The following is a 15,450-nucleotide window of genomic DNA, read 5'->3' as shown; positions in this document are numbered from 1 at the left end:
TGAGCAAAGAGCTGGGCTTTGCAAGGCAAGGGTGGCACGTCAGCAGCGTGCCTGCTCTCCCATCCATCTTCCCTGCCCTCAGGAAACAAACACCAGAGCAAATATTGCCTCCCTGTCAGATGGGCTGCCGGGTGCTGTGCTCCTGTTTGCCTTGTGCTGTTCAAGGAGCCATGTCCCATGACATCAGGGAGAGTCTGACACAGAACAAGACAGGCCTGGGGCAACGGGAGGGGGTGTGCTGGGAGGGGATAAGCAGGGGATAAGCTGGAGGGAAGCAAGGAAGGGACAACTATCCATCCTGCACAGGGCAAGTGCTGCGGCGTGGACGTGGCCCGAGGCAGCTGTTCCCAGAGATTCCCACTTCCACTCGCGCCTCCAGATGCATGAGCCTGCTCTGTCTGCTCATCGGGAGCCTCTGCTCTGAGGGGAATATGGAGGCAGGAGACGCGGCCTCACCTCCTGGGCCTGGTGAGGTCAAGCCTGAGAAGATGTCATTTAGCTGTTTCTCCTCCCCTCTTTCCCGCAGTTTCTCTGCACTGTAAGACCCTCGTGGCAGCTGGTGGCTTCTTCTTTCACTGCAGACTGAACTTTGTGGAAAAATCCAAAGGGAAAGCCTGTTGGCAGCTTTGGGGATGGAAGCTGCCAGCATGGAGGAGGAGTCTGCATGAGCCCTTGCAGGAGTGGGTGGGCACTCACCCATGCCAGTGCATGCTGTTCCGAGGCTGCACAGCACCTCCACCCCACAGGCGACGCGCGCTTGCTGCTTTAACACCACAGACTTAACGCTTGGCTCCCAAGACCCCTCCCGGTCTCTTGATTTCACAAGGGATCACCCTTTTCCACGGAAAGTGCTTTCTTTTGCTATTGTTTCCCGACTCTGACCCTAGTTTCTCCTTTCTCTGTGAGGAGAGCTCTCTTGGTAGTAGGATCTGCCATGGAAATGCTCCTGCCCTTGCAGGGTCTGAGTGTCCAGGGGGAACTCTTGAGGGCTGACAACTGTGCTGTCCTTGAGCCCATTTTTGGACACCACGCCCCCCAGAAATGTGTCCAAGCCAGAGACACACACTCCTTCCCCCTCTCCCGACAGTGTTTGACCAGGACAAACCCTCCCTGGCTCCTGTCACCGAGGAGAGCAGCAGGTCCTCCAGCGCTCTGCTCTTTGTGTTTGACCAGGACTTGCAAGTGGCTGTGTGACACCTCAGCTCCTTAACCCCTGAGCTGCTGCAGCCAGAGCTGTGTCTCGTGCTGCTTCAGGGGCAGGCTTGGCTCCTGTCCCACGCAGAGCCATGGATTTGTAGGGATGCCTGTTCTCCCCAGGGAAAAGCCAAAAGGCAAGATGAAGACAGAGATGGGGATTGCTCCTGTGCCGGTATCTCGGGTTGTGATATCTGAGTAAATCTCTTCCCTCCTACCCACAGGGTTTGGAGAGAAAGCAGCCAGCTAAACATCCCCTGTGCTCCCCACATCCTGGGGAAGCCTCTCTGCTCCTGGAGTGTCTGCTGGGTGGGGGTGTGGATTCTCCAGAGCCCCTCAGCCAGCACCAGGTACTGGTGTTGAGAGGAGGAACTCGCAGGGGGAGGTTTGCCAGCCCGCAGCCCACCCCTCACCTTGTGTACAACAATCCCCTCACTTCTGCCAAACCTCTCCCAGCTGGATGCCCAGCCTTGGCTGCACTTCCTCCCCAGGGGACGATGCTGCACCTTGCAAGGCACACCTCGGGAATGCAGCATACTCACCCCGGTTTATTAGCACAGGGCTCTTCGGTGCTGTGCTTTGGAGAAGGTGGCTTAATCCTTATCAGCTGAGGAGAATTTCATCAAACAAGTGGCAGTGGGGAAATGGAAATGCAGAGATACATAATTCATGGCGGAGAGGACACATTTAATAGGTGTGCTCAGCGGCAGCCCGGCTCAACACCTTGTTCTCCATGCTGGGGATGATGTCAGGTCACTCAGGATTAGCTCTTTGTTCTCCAAAACTCCATCTGCGCATTCTGAGTTCGGTGCAGGATGAGCTCTGTGCCCGGAGACACTCGCAGCCCCTGCCTGGTGTCAGAGAGAAAAGGGCTTATTTACACATAAATGAGGAAGGCAAATATCCACAACTGATCCCAAGGTGCAAGGTCTTATTGGCAATTTCCTTCCCTACTTTGCAAAGGCCGAGATAACTCTCGGCTCCTCCCTCCCTCCCTCGCCCCGCCAGGGCAGGGGTTTGGGCGCAGGAAATGGCAGGAGCCCGAACCTACGTGCTCCCATCACATGGAACAGCTTTATCTTGGGACTGGGATGTGCACGGAGAACACGGCAGAGCCTCGGGGCTGCCCGTGCCGTGGGTTAAAGGGGCAGACAGGCATTCCCGAGCACTGCACAGGGCACAGCCTGCACAGGAATGTGCCTAATTCCCACCTGGGCTCCCCAGTTCCCTCTCTGGGGTTCCTAATTAACCGCTGCCATTCGGGAAATGCAGAGGTCTCCTTGTCCTCATCACACAGGCGGGACACAGAGGGGGGATCTGGAGATGCGACCTTCACCCGGGAAAGGTGAGGATCACGGGAGAAGTGGACGAGCCCAAGGAAATGGAGCTCCCAGGGAAGGGCTCCCCCTCCCAATCCCTGCACAGGAAACCCAGCACTGCTTCTTTGGGGCATCTATCCTGCATGAGAAGGCAAACGCTTTTTTATTCCAATGGGGAATACGGGAAGGATGAAAAACCCAGTCTGGCATGCTCCTTCAACTCCCACTCGAAACACCAAAATAACCTTCCGGGTTCTTCCCAACCCGTCCGACGGAGGGGGTTTTCTCCTTCCCCTGCGCAGATTCGAGACAAAGGCAGATCGATGACAATCCCTGGGGTGGGAAGGGAAGGACCCAGCAGTCCGTCACCACAGCACTGCTCCCTGCAGACAGGTTCTCTGCACGGGAAAACAGAGCTTTCTCTTTTCTTCCTTTTCTTTTTCCTTTTCTTTTTCTTCTTTTTTAATCCTTTCCTATTTTTCTTCATATTTTTCTTTTTCTCGTCTTCTTTTTTTCTTTTCTTTTCCTTTTTTCTTTATTCTTTTCCTTCTCTTCACATTTTTTTCTTCCTTTCCTTTTTATCTCTTTTCTTTTTTCTTTTTTCCTTTTTTCTTTCCTTTTCTCTTTCCTTTTCTTTTCTCTTTTCTTTCCCTTTTCTTTTATCTCTTTTCTCTTTTCTTTTCTTTTTTCTTTTCTCTTTTCTTTTTTTTCTTTTTCTTTTCCTTTTTCTTTTCTCTTCTTTTCTTTTCTTTTCTTTTTTCTTTTCTTTTTTCTTTTCTTTTCTTTTCTTTTCTTTTCTTTTCTTTTCTTTTCTTTTCTCTTTTCTTTTCTTTTCTTTTCTTTTCTTTTCTTTTCTTTTTTCTTTTCTTTTCTTTTCTTTTTTCTCTTTCTTTTGCCCTTTCTACTTTTCAACTTTCTTTTTCTCTTTCTTCCCCTCTTTATCTCCAAATGATGTTTAATTCCTCGGGGAGTTTCTGGGACAAGTGGGCAGGACTCCGAGCATCCCCCCGGCGGGCCCTGCTCTTGCTGAGGGCTCGAGAGCCCTCTGCTGTCCACCCATGCCTCCCCTGGACACGGCTCTGGGCCCTGCTGCTCCTCACGGGCTCTGCCCTCCTGTCCACAGGGTCCGGGATGGACGCGGTCAGTGGGATCCTTGTGCCGGGAGAGGCTCACCGGCTCCAGGCAGTGCCCATTAAAAATGGCTTCACGTGGCCCCAGGACAGTCACCAAGTCGGGGGAGGACACTGGTGGCTTCTCTCCCGTCCCCCAAAGCCACTGGGCCCCAGCAGTTGCTGCCCTGCACGTGGTGTTCCGTGTACCTGGTCAGGGCCCACCACACCTGCAGCAGCTCCCTGGGCAGGACCCTCCAAAATCAACACAGGGCTGAGCACAGAGCCACGAAATCATCGCAGACTGGGCTGGCTGGGGAGCGACCTGGAAGCTCATCCCATTCCGCCCTGCTGTGGGCAGGGACACCTCCACCAGGGCAGGTTCCAAGCCCTGCCCAATCTGTCCCTGGCTGAGTCACTCCCAGCCATCCTGAGGAGCCTCTCTGGGTCACCAGAATCTTCCCGGGCTTGGCAGACATTCTCCTTTGGATGTGGGGACAGCTCCCTCTGGGAGGGAACAATGCCTCTGTACTCCTCACCTTGCTCCATCCCCCAGCTCTTCCTTGGCTCAGATTCTGCCTCCAATGTCAACACTCGACTCAGGACTCTCCATTTTTCCCTCTGAGAGACAACCTTAGAAATTATAAATTAATAATTAATGCAGTGTTTATCTACAGCATAATAAATGTGTAAAAAATGCTCCTATTACATGGAGAGGTGCTAAATCGGATCATCTACACAATCCCCAGCGCAAAGGTGGTAATACCATTCCAGTGGTCATACAGATCATTTTAGCTCAGGTAAAACACACAAACCCCCACACGAGCATTCCTGCTGGGGCCCTACCAGTGTTACCACAAGGCCTCAGCCACAGAGGCCATGGCTAGCAGGAGTGCAGGGAAGATTTGGCTGGATTCAATAATTCATACCTGTAGAAAACTGACCTGGATGGGGAAAGGGAGGATTAAACACAAAGTGGTCCCCAGAGCCAAGATTACTCGCTCAGGCTGGCAGCGTTACCTCAGACAGAACGAGGCTTTTCCTGCTTGCTTTATTAGCTGTCTATAAAAGCCTCGTTAGCCCATTCCACTGGTCATCCATTATTTATGTTCGACATCCTATTTGGAGTGATTGGCTCCCTTTTCTGGCCTCTTTTGGGTGTGGGGGGTTTCTGTCCCTCCTTGGGGTGAGAGGGTGTCCTGAGAAACACAGGACAGGACAGAAACCCCCCAGCCCCATGGCCAGGGCTCTTCCAGGCCCACACGCCCCCAGCAGCAGCAGAAAGGTGGCAGGAAGGATGCAGGGACAATCCCGTGAGACTCCCTGGCATCTCCTTCCCCCACACCAGCTCCAGGCAGGCTGCAGCAAGTGGATTCCAACAAAGACGCTCTAGGAAAAGGAAATATTCACTTTCTGGTGCAAATAGCAGGGCTTCCTGTTCTGTCCAACTAGATATGAAGCAATTTTTCATTTTTATTAGGTATTTGTTGAAGTGGGAAGAAGCCAGAGCCCATGGCTGGGGTGACTCACCCAGACCAATGGTCAGCCTGTAGGTAGAGTGTTTCCAGAGGCAAAATCCTCCTTGGCTCATCCCTCAAGCCCAGGTGTGGGGAAGATGCCTGTTCTCCATCTCAGCATCACTGACTCCTGGGGGCAGTGATGGGGGCAGGAAGGGGATCCCCCACGGGAGCAGGGACAGCTCTGATCCCTGGGGATCCACCTGCCCCACACCACTGCCCGGTGAGGCTGTGTCCCTGCTGGAAATCCCAGAGGGAATATGGAGCTATGTGGAGGGAAGGAGAGGCAGGGGTTTCCTGCACATGCCCTGGCTGCTCGTGCAGCTGGGATCCAGCACCTGCTTTTGGGGGAATCCCATTTCAGTAATCCAGTGGTACTGAGCTCTTTTAAAGCTGGGCCCTGGATGTGGGCTCAGGCTGGAGCAGACATCTCCACTCCAGCAACAGCTCTAAATATCCATGAGCCTCTGAACTTCACACTTGCTCAAAAATCCGGCTCTGCTCGCAGTTTTCCTGCCAAACCGATCTCTTCCTAAGGATGAGGACACCCGCCCACTCAGCTTGGGCCACGGAATCATCACGGAAGCATGGAATGATTCAGGTTGGAAGGCCCCTGTGTTGGGCCACCATTTCTGAGCCTCCAGAGCCAGCCAAACTGGGCTGAAGGGAGGGAATTTCATGCCTCCTGCCTCCTGCCCTGGCACGGATCACATCCTGAGTGTTAGCCAGGGACATCCCACTGATCCCAGTTACAGTCACTTCTCCAGCCTCACACCAAATCCAGGCTCTTGCAGGTGCTGCCTGGTGCATGACATGCAATTTCCCTTCCCAAATGCTGCTGGAGGTCAGTTCCCACCCTTCCTCCACCTCCTCCTCCTCACCCTGGCCCTGCTCTCCATCACCCTCCATTTGGAGAGAGCACCCACCCCGTTGCACAGGGACTCTCGCTCTGTTTGCACATGGTAACCTCGAGGATTTGTGCCTTTCCCTTTGCCCACCCCCAAGATGCATTTCATGTTGGTGGTAAGTCTTGGAATTGGAGTAGTGAGGGATATTCCTCCTCCCCTGGGAGGTCCCGAGTACTTTTCCTCAAGCGAAATGGAGCATTTTGAGATATTTGGGCCTCTGCCCTGGTTTGGATGCCCCCAGGCCAGAAGCAGGTGCCCAGTGCTGGAGCCAGGCTGTGGAGAGCAGAGGAGGGAGAGGAGAATGGGTGAGTACCCGTGTTTTGCCTCCTCTGAATCCTGCTGATTAGCATTCCAAATCTAATGAAGCTGGAGCGAGGACGCTCCTGTTTGTCCGCTGTAATGGATCATGATGCCGAGGTGGCTGGACTCTGGATGTGGAAATGGAGGGCTGTGGTAATGTGACAAGAATTAATGAAACATAACCAGACTTTCATATAATTAAAACCAGTAATTGCTGGAAAGATGGCTCATGCAAAACGATGGGCTGGGGGTGGGCAGGCTTGATTAAAACTGGTGACTGGCTACAAATGATTAGATTAAAATCAATTAACTGTAGAATTGCTGTCTGGCATATGGAAGGATAATTCAGTTACGTAACCGACAGCGGGATTTGCACTTTGCAAATGTTGTTTCAGTACATCAGACCAAGCTTAGGCAACCTGGTTATTTAACAGGACACACTTGTGATTCCTGGTGCCGAGGGTGGGATTTGGTAACAGGATACAAGGCAGAGCCCACAGCCTGGGGCTGTTCTCTCTCTGGGTAAAGAGCAAGAAAGCCCAGAGATGGCCACGATCCCCTGCTCTGCCCTGGTTATTTGTAAACAGGAGCTCTTTTCATTACTCTTTTAAAGACTGGTTGGATTAAGGAAGCATTAGTGGAATTCAACGCTCGGCATGCTCCCTCCTCCCGAGAGCCTGCTGGTGGCGGTGCCCATTAGCGCTAATGCAGCCGCATTAGCACTCTGACAGGATTCCTGTGTTACAGCATCCCTGATGGCTCCAGTTCCTCTTCCTCGCTTCCCTAAGCCCCGGGGAGAGCAGGGCGATGAAACCCTGCGGAGGGACAGCAAGGAGCTGCCCGCTGCAAAGCAGGTGAGGCTGAGCCAGGGCTCCTCAGCTCCTGCCACGAGCACTGCAGGTGAGCCTGCAACACCCCCTGCTCTGGGGTTTGGGGACCGGTGGTTCAAACAAACCCTACAGATCTGCGCCTCTGATCCTGCCCCATCTCTACGGCTCCTCCTGGCACTGTGGATGAGCAACCAGTGCTGGAAAAAAAAGCGCTGGAGGTACCAGGGCAGTGCTGGCAGACCAGAGGCATTATATTTTAATAGGCTTCAGGGTCCTGCTGAGATCCTGGATTGCCTCATCTCGGATACAGCCGCACTGAAGATTCACCCTCTTCTTACACATCTCGGTTTTCAGCAGACATTTTGTCAGGTGCTGTTCCGAGCTCCTCCGTAGCCAGAGCAGAGGCACTCTCCCATCGTGACACACCTGTCACCTACATCGTGACACGCAGGGGCAAGGCAGCTTCACTTCAGGAATTGTCCCAGGCCAGGTTGGACGGGGCTTGGAGCACCCTGGGACAGTGGAAGGTGTCCCTGCCCCTGGCAGGGGGTGGCACTGGATGGGCTTTAAGGTCCCTTCTACCCCAAACCATTCCATGATTCTGCTTCTGATGAGCCGCATTCCAAGCCCACGTTGCTCCCACAGCCTTGACCTGCAAGCTAGGAATGGCTCCCAAAACTTCGGGGTGGTGCAGACAAGAGGTCCCAGTGGTGCAATGGATTTGGCCCAGCTGCATTCATATCCTCAAGAGGGCAGAGCTGTTGGTTCTGACTGCAGAGAACCTGGCATGGTCTCTGGGATGGGTAGCTGTCCTACCAGGGGATGGCAGTGGGCTTTCCCCACTCCTTTCCCAGAAAACCTATCCTGGAATTGCTCTGGAAATCTCCCACACCAGCAAAAATACATATGCTTCCTGTAGAAGAGGCAAAAGTAGATTTAGGTCAAAAATTACTATGTATAGAGCAGAGAAACATCTCCTGAGCCATCTGCCATGCACCAAAGCCAAACTCCGCTTAGAGCTTGATGAGGCTTTAAAAAAAATATAAAAACCTGACTGGCTTTCACTCAGGGCTTTCAAACCACTCTGCTCTTTATAGGGCTGCTCAAACATGGCTCCACTAAGCTGCTGCCCATCATAAATAAGCTCTTGGTTCTTGCTGTCAAGGAGGGAATTAACCCCACTTCTGCCTCTCTGCTCCAGGAAGGCGTGGGAAGAGCTCCTTGGGAAGAGCCCTCATGTCCAACCCGAGCCCTGCCAGGCTGAGGGAGCACATCTTCCGTTTTCTGCTGCTTCCAAAGGTCCTGGGAGGAACCTTTCCAAACAGTGCAAAAATATTTTATTCCATTAACCTGCATTGGTAATCTCCATGGAGATCCTGCTTCTCTTCGCTTTGTCTGCTCTTGTGTTTGCTTATTCTGGATTGATCCCTTCCTTGCTCTCCACTTCCCATTCCTTGCTCTCCACTTTCCATGCCTCACCCGTAGCCCATCTGTGATTTCTAGACCTTAGCCAAGATCTTTTTTCCTGCATCTTTTCCTCCCCTCCACGGCCAGCAGTAATGCAGAGACATCTGGATGCCTTTCTGAAGACACAGAAGTGCCCCACAGCGGCATCCCCATGCAGGGCCAGGTTACTGCTGCATAAATCCCCTCCCATTCCATGGAAGGTCTGCAAATCACCAACCAGCCAGGCTTCAGGATAAAGTTCCTTTCATCACGGAGAGATGAGTAATCATTTCCCTTCCTGTAGGAGATGCAGCAGATTTATTGTCCTGACTCAGCCCCCAAGTTTATGCGAAGGAGAAAGGTCAGGACGGAGTTTACAAACTGTCGATATTCCTGCCCTAGGAGGTTTTCTTCTCCCTGACAAAGTAGTTCAGCAGTGCCAGTTGCTTGTTTGATGCCTTTAATAACGGCAGAAGAACACAGATATTTCACTGATAATTCACTCATCTGCAGTGAATCAAGCAGCAATCCACACCATGGAAATCATGGCTGATGCTGGAAAATCACTCAGTTCCCTCCAGCCCATGGGTCATACCCAGCCCCAGATGAGGACAAAAACATCTCTGAATTTCTATATAGCTGTGGTTTTTCCTGTTCAAGATAATCTCCAAAAATCAGTCCGGAAGCCAAATGATCTTGTTCTGTTTGTGATTTAAAGAGGACTGGTCTGGTTTGGGACTTTTTAAACAATTATTACATACTTGAATTAAAACTCCCAGCAGAAGTCCCAAAAGAGAAAATGAGCCTGCTCCATTTCAACTTTACAAGAACACTTTGCTCTGGGGATTTTTCAATGACTTTTCAAAATTAAACATATCTGTGAAATGTCGCTTGTTGAATGAGCCCATGGCCCATTTCACATCAACATCACATGTTGAATGAGCTCTGACGTCCAAGCCAATCCCCCTTGTCCTGTCCCTCCAGCCCTTGTCCCCAGTCCCTCTCCAGCTCTCCTGGAGCCCCTTTAGGCCCTGCAAGGGGCTCTGAGCTCTCCCTGGAGCCTTCTCCTCTCCAGGTGAGCACCCCCAGCTCTCCCAGCCTGGCTCCAGAGCAGAGGGGCTCCAGCCCTGGGAGCAGCTCTGGGGCCTCCTCTGGACTCTCTCCAGCAGCTCCAGGTCCTTGTGCTGCTGGCCCCAGGGCTGGGGCAGCTCTGCAGGTGGGGTCTCGCCTGAGCACAGAGGCAGAAGGGCAGAATCCCCCTCCCCTGCTGCCCACGCTGGGGGATCACCCCAGGCCACAGAGCACGTCCAGTTTTTCTCCCACCAACACCCCCAAATCCTTCTTGGCAAGGCTGCTCTCAATCTGCTCATCCCCCGGCCTGGAATGATCCCAGTATTTAGCATCCCTTTGCTCTCAGGTCACTTTGGAGCACACTTTTCATTTATAGGCATCCCAGAACAGCCTGTGGAGAAACAAACACCTGATGTTTCCCAGTTTGTGATGTTTCCTCGTGCTCCTCCGGCAGCTCCACGCTGGAAGGCTCAGCCAGGGAGAAGCACACCTCTCTCCAGATGGTGAGAGCTGCTGTCAGCTCGAAGAGGGGAATCACAGCTGAAATGAAGACACAAATTGGCATGTGGGAAGGTAGGCAGCAGAATTCTTTGTGATAGCTGAGCTCTGTCACTACCTGTGAGCAACAGCCCAGTGATTTCCTGTCAGAAACCTGCCCCTGCTGAACTTGATTGCAAACCTGATCTCGCACATTTTGAACAAGGATGTTGTGCTCACTTCTGGGCTCTGAGCACAGCAGGGCCAGGGAGCTCCTGGCGCGGGGCCGGCGGAGGCTGCGCAGCTGAGGAAGGGCCTGGAGCAGCTCCGTGCCCAGCACAGGCTGAGGGAGCCGGGGCTGCTCAGCCTCGAGAGGAGCCCCAGCTGAGAGGGGCCCTCAGCCCTGGCTGTCCCTGGCTGCAGGGAGGGCTCAGGGCAGGGCCCGGGCTCTGCTCCGGGGCCCAGCAGCGGCACCAGAGCCACGGGCAGGGCCTGAGCCCTGTGAGTTCCACCTGAACATGAGGGAGAGCTTCTGTCCTGTGCAGTGACCAGGCACTGAACAGGCTGTCCAGAGAGGCTGTGGAGTCTCCCTCACTGGAGATATTCCAGAACCCTCTGGACACAATCCTGTGCCCTGGGATGGCGCTGCTGGAGCAGGGAGGTGGCACCAGGTGAGCCCCTGTGGGCCCTTCGGCCTGACCCACCCGTGATTCTGTGACTCTGTGAAATGAAAGACCCCCTCATTCCAGCTGTTTGGGAGCTTGCAGGATGGGAGGCACTGGTCCGAGAGGGGTCACAGTTCAGGGTCATCCAACCCCAGCTCTCCTCTCTCAGGAGGGGACAGGTGCTTTTTTGGGTGGAGAGTAACTCTCTGCCACGGTGACTCAGCCACCCTTATGTTCCACTTCTTATTTACACTCCCCAGTGGTCATGTTATGGTACTTAATGGCTCACAAGGCCCTATTTCATCTTCTAAATATCCATCCCCATTGTGCTGCCTGAACTCCCTTCATTATATCACAAGCTGACTGCAGGCATCAGTCATGGCTGTGATAAACACAAACTGCCCTAATATCATTTCCCAGGCTGTGAAGAGCCTGATCTCAGCTGTGCTGGAGCCAGATGGAAGAGGGAGTTTGGAATAGAGACTTATACTCTGTTAAATGTATGTGACATTTAATTATGACTGCAAGAGCTTCTCTCTCATCCAGGGTAACATGAGGCTGAATTCTGCAAATAACAGGAAAAACCCAGATAATTCAAGCTCTGCTGCTCCAGCCCCAGCCTGGGCACTCACTGGTGCATTCTGCAGCACAACCCTGTTCCCCGAGGATTTATTATCTCAAATGCTGCATCACACAAACACAAGAAGCTGCTCGGGTTCAGAAATAACCTACCTGAATCCCTAATGAGTGCACTGAGTCTTGCAGCCCTGGCAGGAGCTGGTGCACAGATTTCCAGTTGGTCTCTGGTTATTTCTGCTGTTGCAGTGCTGAGGAGCAGCCCGGGGGACCCGACCCCATCCTGTGCAAACGCTGGATGGACATCAGGGCTGTTTCAAGGGACAGGGGGATGGAGAAGCATCTTCAGCCTGGTGGAGCTACAAGGAGGAAGTTTTGGTTATTGGTGGTTGGCCACAGATCCCTGGGAATCCAGCTGCTCTCAGGACTTTAGTATCCATCACAGCTCTGGACTCACCCAAGAAAGGAGTGAGGAGAGAACAAGGATGTGGCTGCACTGAGGTTCACGCAGAAAAGTGAGGGAAAAATTGGGAGAAAACTCCAAGGATGTCCCCCAGGAAAGGCCTGCCACCTTCCAGGCCAAGCTGAGCCCGGCTTTCCATGCTGGAGAAGCAGTGGAATGGAGAGCAGGGATAGACAATAAAGGGGCTTAAACCATGGAGGGACAGCTCATGGTGCTTTGGCAGTAATGGCAGTTCAGGGCAAGGCTGGGTAATCAAAAGGAACACGCAGCTAAAAATCCTGTTGATGGCTTCCTATTTCGCCCTGATATCCTTTGTGAAATCAAGGTCTTTTCTTCTTTTTTTTCCAGCAAGTGCAGAGTACAAATATCAGTAAACAGGAGCCCATTTAACACCAGACTTTTAGCAGTGGCTAAGTCTCCATCCAGCTCTTAAATTCTGATAATGATCTGCTCCCCAAAGCCCTGCTTTGCAAAATAATAAAGCCCTTTTCTCCAATAAAGCATAGCCTTTAGGCAGCTTTAAAGGTGGTGGGGACAGAAATAGGACCGATTTGTTTCATGCCTGGAGGAATATTTCTTTTCTGGCAAATGAATGTCAGAAAGGCAGTGTGTGAAAATACAATTTTCCTGCATGTGGGCAGCTCTCCCTTCCCAGGCAACACCCCCACACTTCCCAGCCCAGTCCTTGGATGACAGTCTGGTGCAGTTTCGGAGCAGGTACAACACAGCATTTAGGCAGAGTTGGGCCAGGATGGATTTCTCCACAGCACAAGTCAGAGTTCGTGGAGTCACAGAAGGGTTTTGGTTGAAAAAGACCTTAAAGCTCATTTCATTCCCACCCCCTGCCCCTGGGATACCTTCCACTATCCCAGGTTGCTCCAGCAGCTCCACCTCCTTCCGCTGCTGGCCCCAGGGCTGGAAAAGATGTCCTGGAGGAGATTTTTCCCGTACAGAAGACCATTAAATGTGCCTGTTCCCACAAGCATCCCATGCCAGGCAAGTCCCCAAGTGCAGGATAAGATTTCTCTGACTGTAGGGTTTCGATTCCCCCCTGGAGGAAGAACACTTCCCCATTCCCATCTAACTGGCACATGCTGGCAGATCAGAACAATACCCAAAGTCAGAAATAAATGGGTTGAATAATTCAGTGGGCTCTGGAACATGGGAATGGCAGAGAGCATCATCAGGAATAGGAGAGCACAGCTAATAAAAGCAAGAGACAGAGGGAAATTTATTAAACATTTTTCAGACAAGAACATTCTGCCACTCGCAGAAAAAAATATTAAGCTGGAAATGAGGGGAATTTTGTTCACAGATGGGCTTTCTGATAGGAACTATATAAAAAGCTGAAGAAACATTTGATTAAAGATTGGGAGAGAAAAGCTTTCCAAAAAAATGAGAACGGAAGAGTCTACAAGCTTAATTTCAATTTTCTGAGGGCTGGATCCCTTCCTTTCGGTCCTGCCTGTGGAAACAAGCCCTGGGGACTTTTGGGGTGCAACGAATTCCTCACCCCTGACCTTGGAGCCACAGTCCCATCTGGCACAGAGGTTTCAGCTCAGTCCCTCGATGCTTTTGGAGCCCTTCTGACACTTTTTGGCACCTTGCCATTGCCCAGGGGCAGAGCACTGCTGTCCCCTGGGTGCAGACTTGGTGAGGACTTGTTAACAGGAAAATCCCTCGTTAAGTGCAAGGAGCATAAAGATCCTTCTGGATGTGCCAGGGGATTTACTGGCAGACCCAGCTCTGTATTGCAGGAAAGTTTCTCCATGTCTCTCTGAGATATTACCCCCATTTCTCCTCTCTCTTGTCCTTTTCTCACCCACAACCCTTTCTCTGAACCCGCAAGTCTCTAAATTTACTTCGAGTTCCTGCTTTAACATCAGAATGGGTCATTTCTATCACCCTTTCCCTCTCTGTTTGCAAACTCCACTGCTTCTGACATTTAAAAACTAAACAAACCAGGCTTCTGGTCCTTGCAAGAATAATGATTGCAAGGGTGATCAAACTAATCGATGCTTGCAAGCACGTATGTGTGAATACTCCCGAGTGCTTGCTGGCAGCCTTGTAAAGGTGAACCAGAGCAGACACGGGCCAGAAACAAGAGGTGGTACAACTGGAACAGGTAAATGCCCGGAATAAAACCACCAAAACCCAGGAAAATGGCTCCCTTAGGAGCAACAGCTTCACCTGTGCAGTGAGAGGAATGAGGAGCTTCATCTCAGCTGGGGCCGTGAGCTTTCCAGGAGGCTGTGGTTTGTGGAGCGGGGATGAGTGGGAGGTTTAATTGGTTGCGGATTTATTATTTGGGCTGTCCTGAAGGAAAATGAGAATTTCTGTCCCAGCAGCCTCTTTTCTTTTTTATTTCCTTGACTAAGTGCCTAGCTGGCAGGGAAGAGCAGGGCTCAAAATGAAACCAAGACTTTTCCACCACAGGTACATATCAATGTAATCTTCCAGGCCATAAATCCAAGCTTCATTCGACATGAGCACACAACTCCAGGCCTCATGAATTCACCTTCCTTGGTTACATGTGAATAGAGAGGGCTCCCTGATTTATCCAGCCAGGAGGAGCTGCTCAGTGCTTCCTTTAACAGCTGATGCTTTATCTACCAATTCCCCACTCCCCTGTGTCCATTCCTGAGCAGCTGATTAGAATTTATTGAGATCTGTACTCCACCTCAAAGCAGATCCACTTCCCTTTACAGTTCTTTCCCTTTTACCAAGGGAAATGTGAATATTTATCAGCTCCCGGATATAGAGACATCAGAAAATAAGAAATCACCATTCTAAGGCCTCTTTTCACTGGATTTTTTTTTTCAGTGCCACTTTACTGCTAAACCAAGAGTAACAACCCTCTCACACAACGGTGCTGTTCTGCTGTTCTGCAAAGCAGACGGAAGGACTGATCACACCCAAACCCTGAGCTTCATTCCCTGGATCCCATCAAGAGGGAGGGGAACTAGGGGGAAACCCTCCCTGGATGGGGATTTTAACTTCAAGGGGCCACTTTACAACTTGGAAAGCCAATTAACTAATTGAGAGTTGCCATTTGAGGCTGACCATATGACCAAGGGGCAAAAGTTGCACTCCCTCAGGCCTATTCCCTCACCCTCTCAGCCCCATTCCCTCCCTCACTCAGCCCCATTCCCCTCACACCCTCAGCCCCCATTCCCCCCACAGCCCCCAGTTTGGGGGCCATAGCTCCAGTTCCCCTGTTGCTGTCAGGGCTATAGCAGCAGCTCCTCCAAAGCCCAGCATCTTCCTTGCTAAGCTTTGTTAACTTTAGATTAAGTACAGGAGCAAAATAACATCAAAGTATCTCAAGTGTCCATTGCCTTCTGAGGGGACAATCCTGTTTCCATGGCCATCCATAATCTCACCGTGTCCTTTGACTTTTCCAGCCTGCATTTCCGGTCTCTGGCCACCTGCCTTGTCTTTCCCTTTGCCCACCTTCCTCCTTCCCCACATTTTCCATCAGCAGCACACAGCAAACCTGTTTAACTCCTGCACCCGAGTGCCTGTCACACTACGTTGTGCAGCAAATTGCCTTTGGATGTGGGATCCCAGGGCTT

At 51.7% G+C, this 15,450-nt stretch overlaps 1 long non-coding RNA gene across 2 annotated transcripts in view; it reads right to left on the bottom strand.

Moving 5' to 3' along the window:
* LOC121669260 overlaps positions 1–15,450 on the bottom strand; it is a 51,343-nt gene that overhangs the window by 25,904 nt on the left and 9,989 nt on the right. Inside the window, exons 2-5 of one of the 2 annotated variants that reach the window (XR_006017678.1) lie at positions 11,569–11,771; positions 10,104–10,234; positions 4,162–4,255; positions 1,737–2,045 (exon numbers count right to left, since the gene is read on the bottom strand). This is a non-coding gene — a long non-coding RNA (uncharacterized LOC121669260). Of the gene's footprint in view, positions 1–1,736; positions 2,046–4,161; positions 4,256–10,103; positions 10,235–11,568; positions 14,970–15,450 lie in introns of those variants that run through there. The other variant, XR_006017677.1, reaches the window with a different exon arrangement.

The sequence above is a fragment of the Corvus kubaryi genome, unplaced genomic scaffold (genome assembly GCF_017639235.1).
Source record: "Corvus kubaryi isolate FWS band 111438036 unplaced genomic scaffold, C.kubaryi_AGA036_p1.0 37391, whole genome shotgun sequence".
NCBI lineage: Eukaryota > Metazoa > Chordata > Aves > Passeriformes > Corvidae > Corvus > Corvus kubaryi.
Note: the sequence above shows the minus strand (reverse complement) of the source record. Positions and strands in the feature narration are given on the sequence as shown.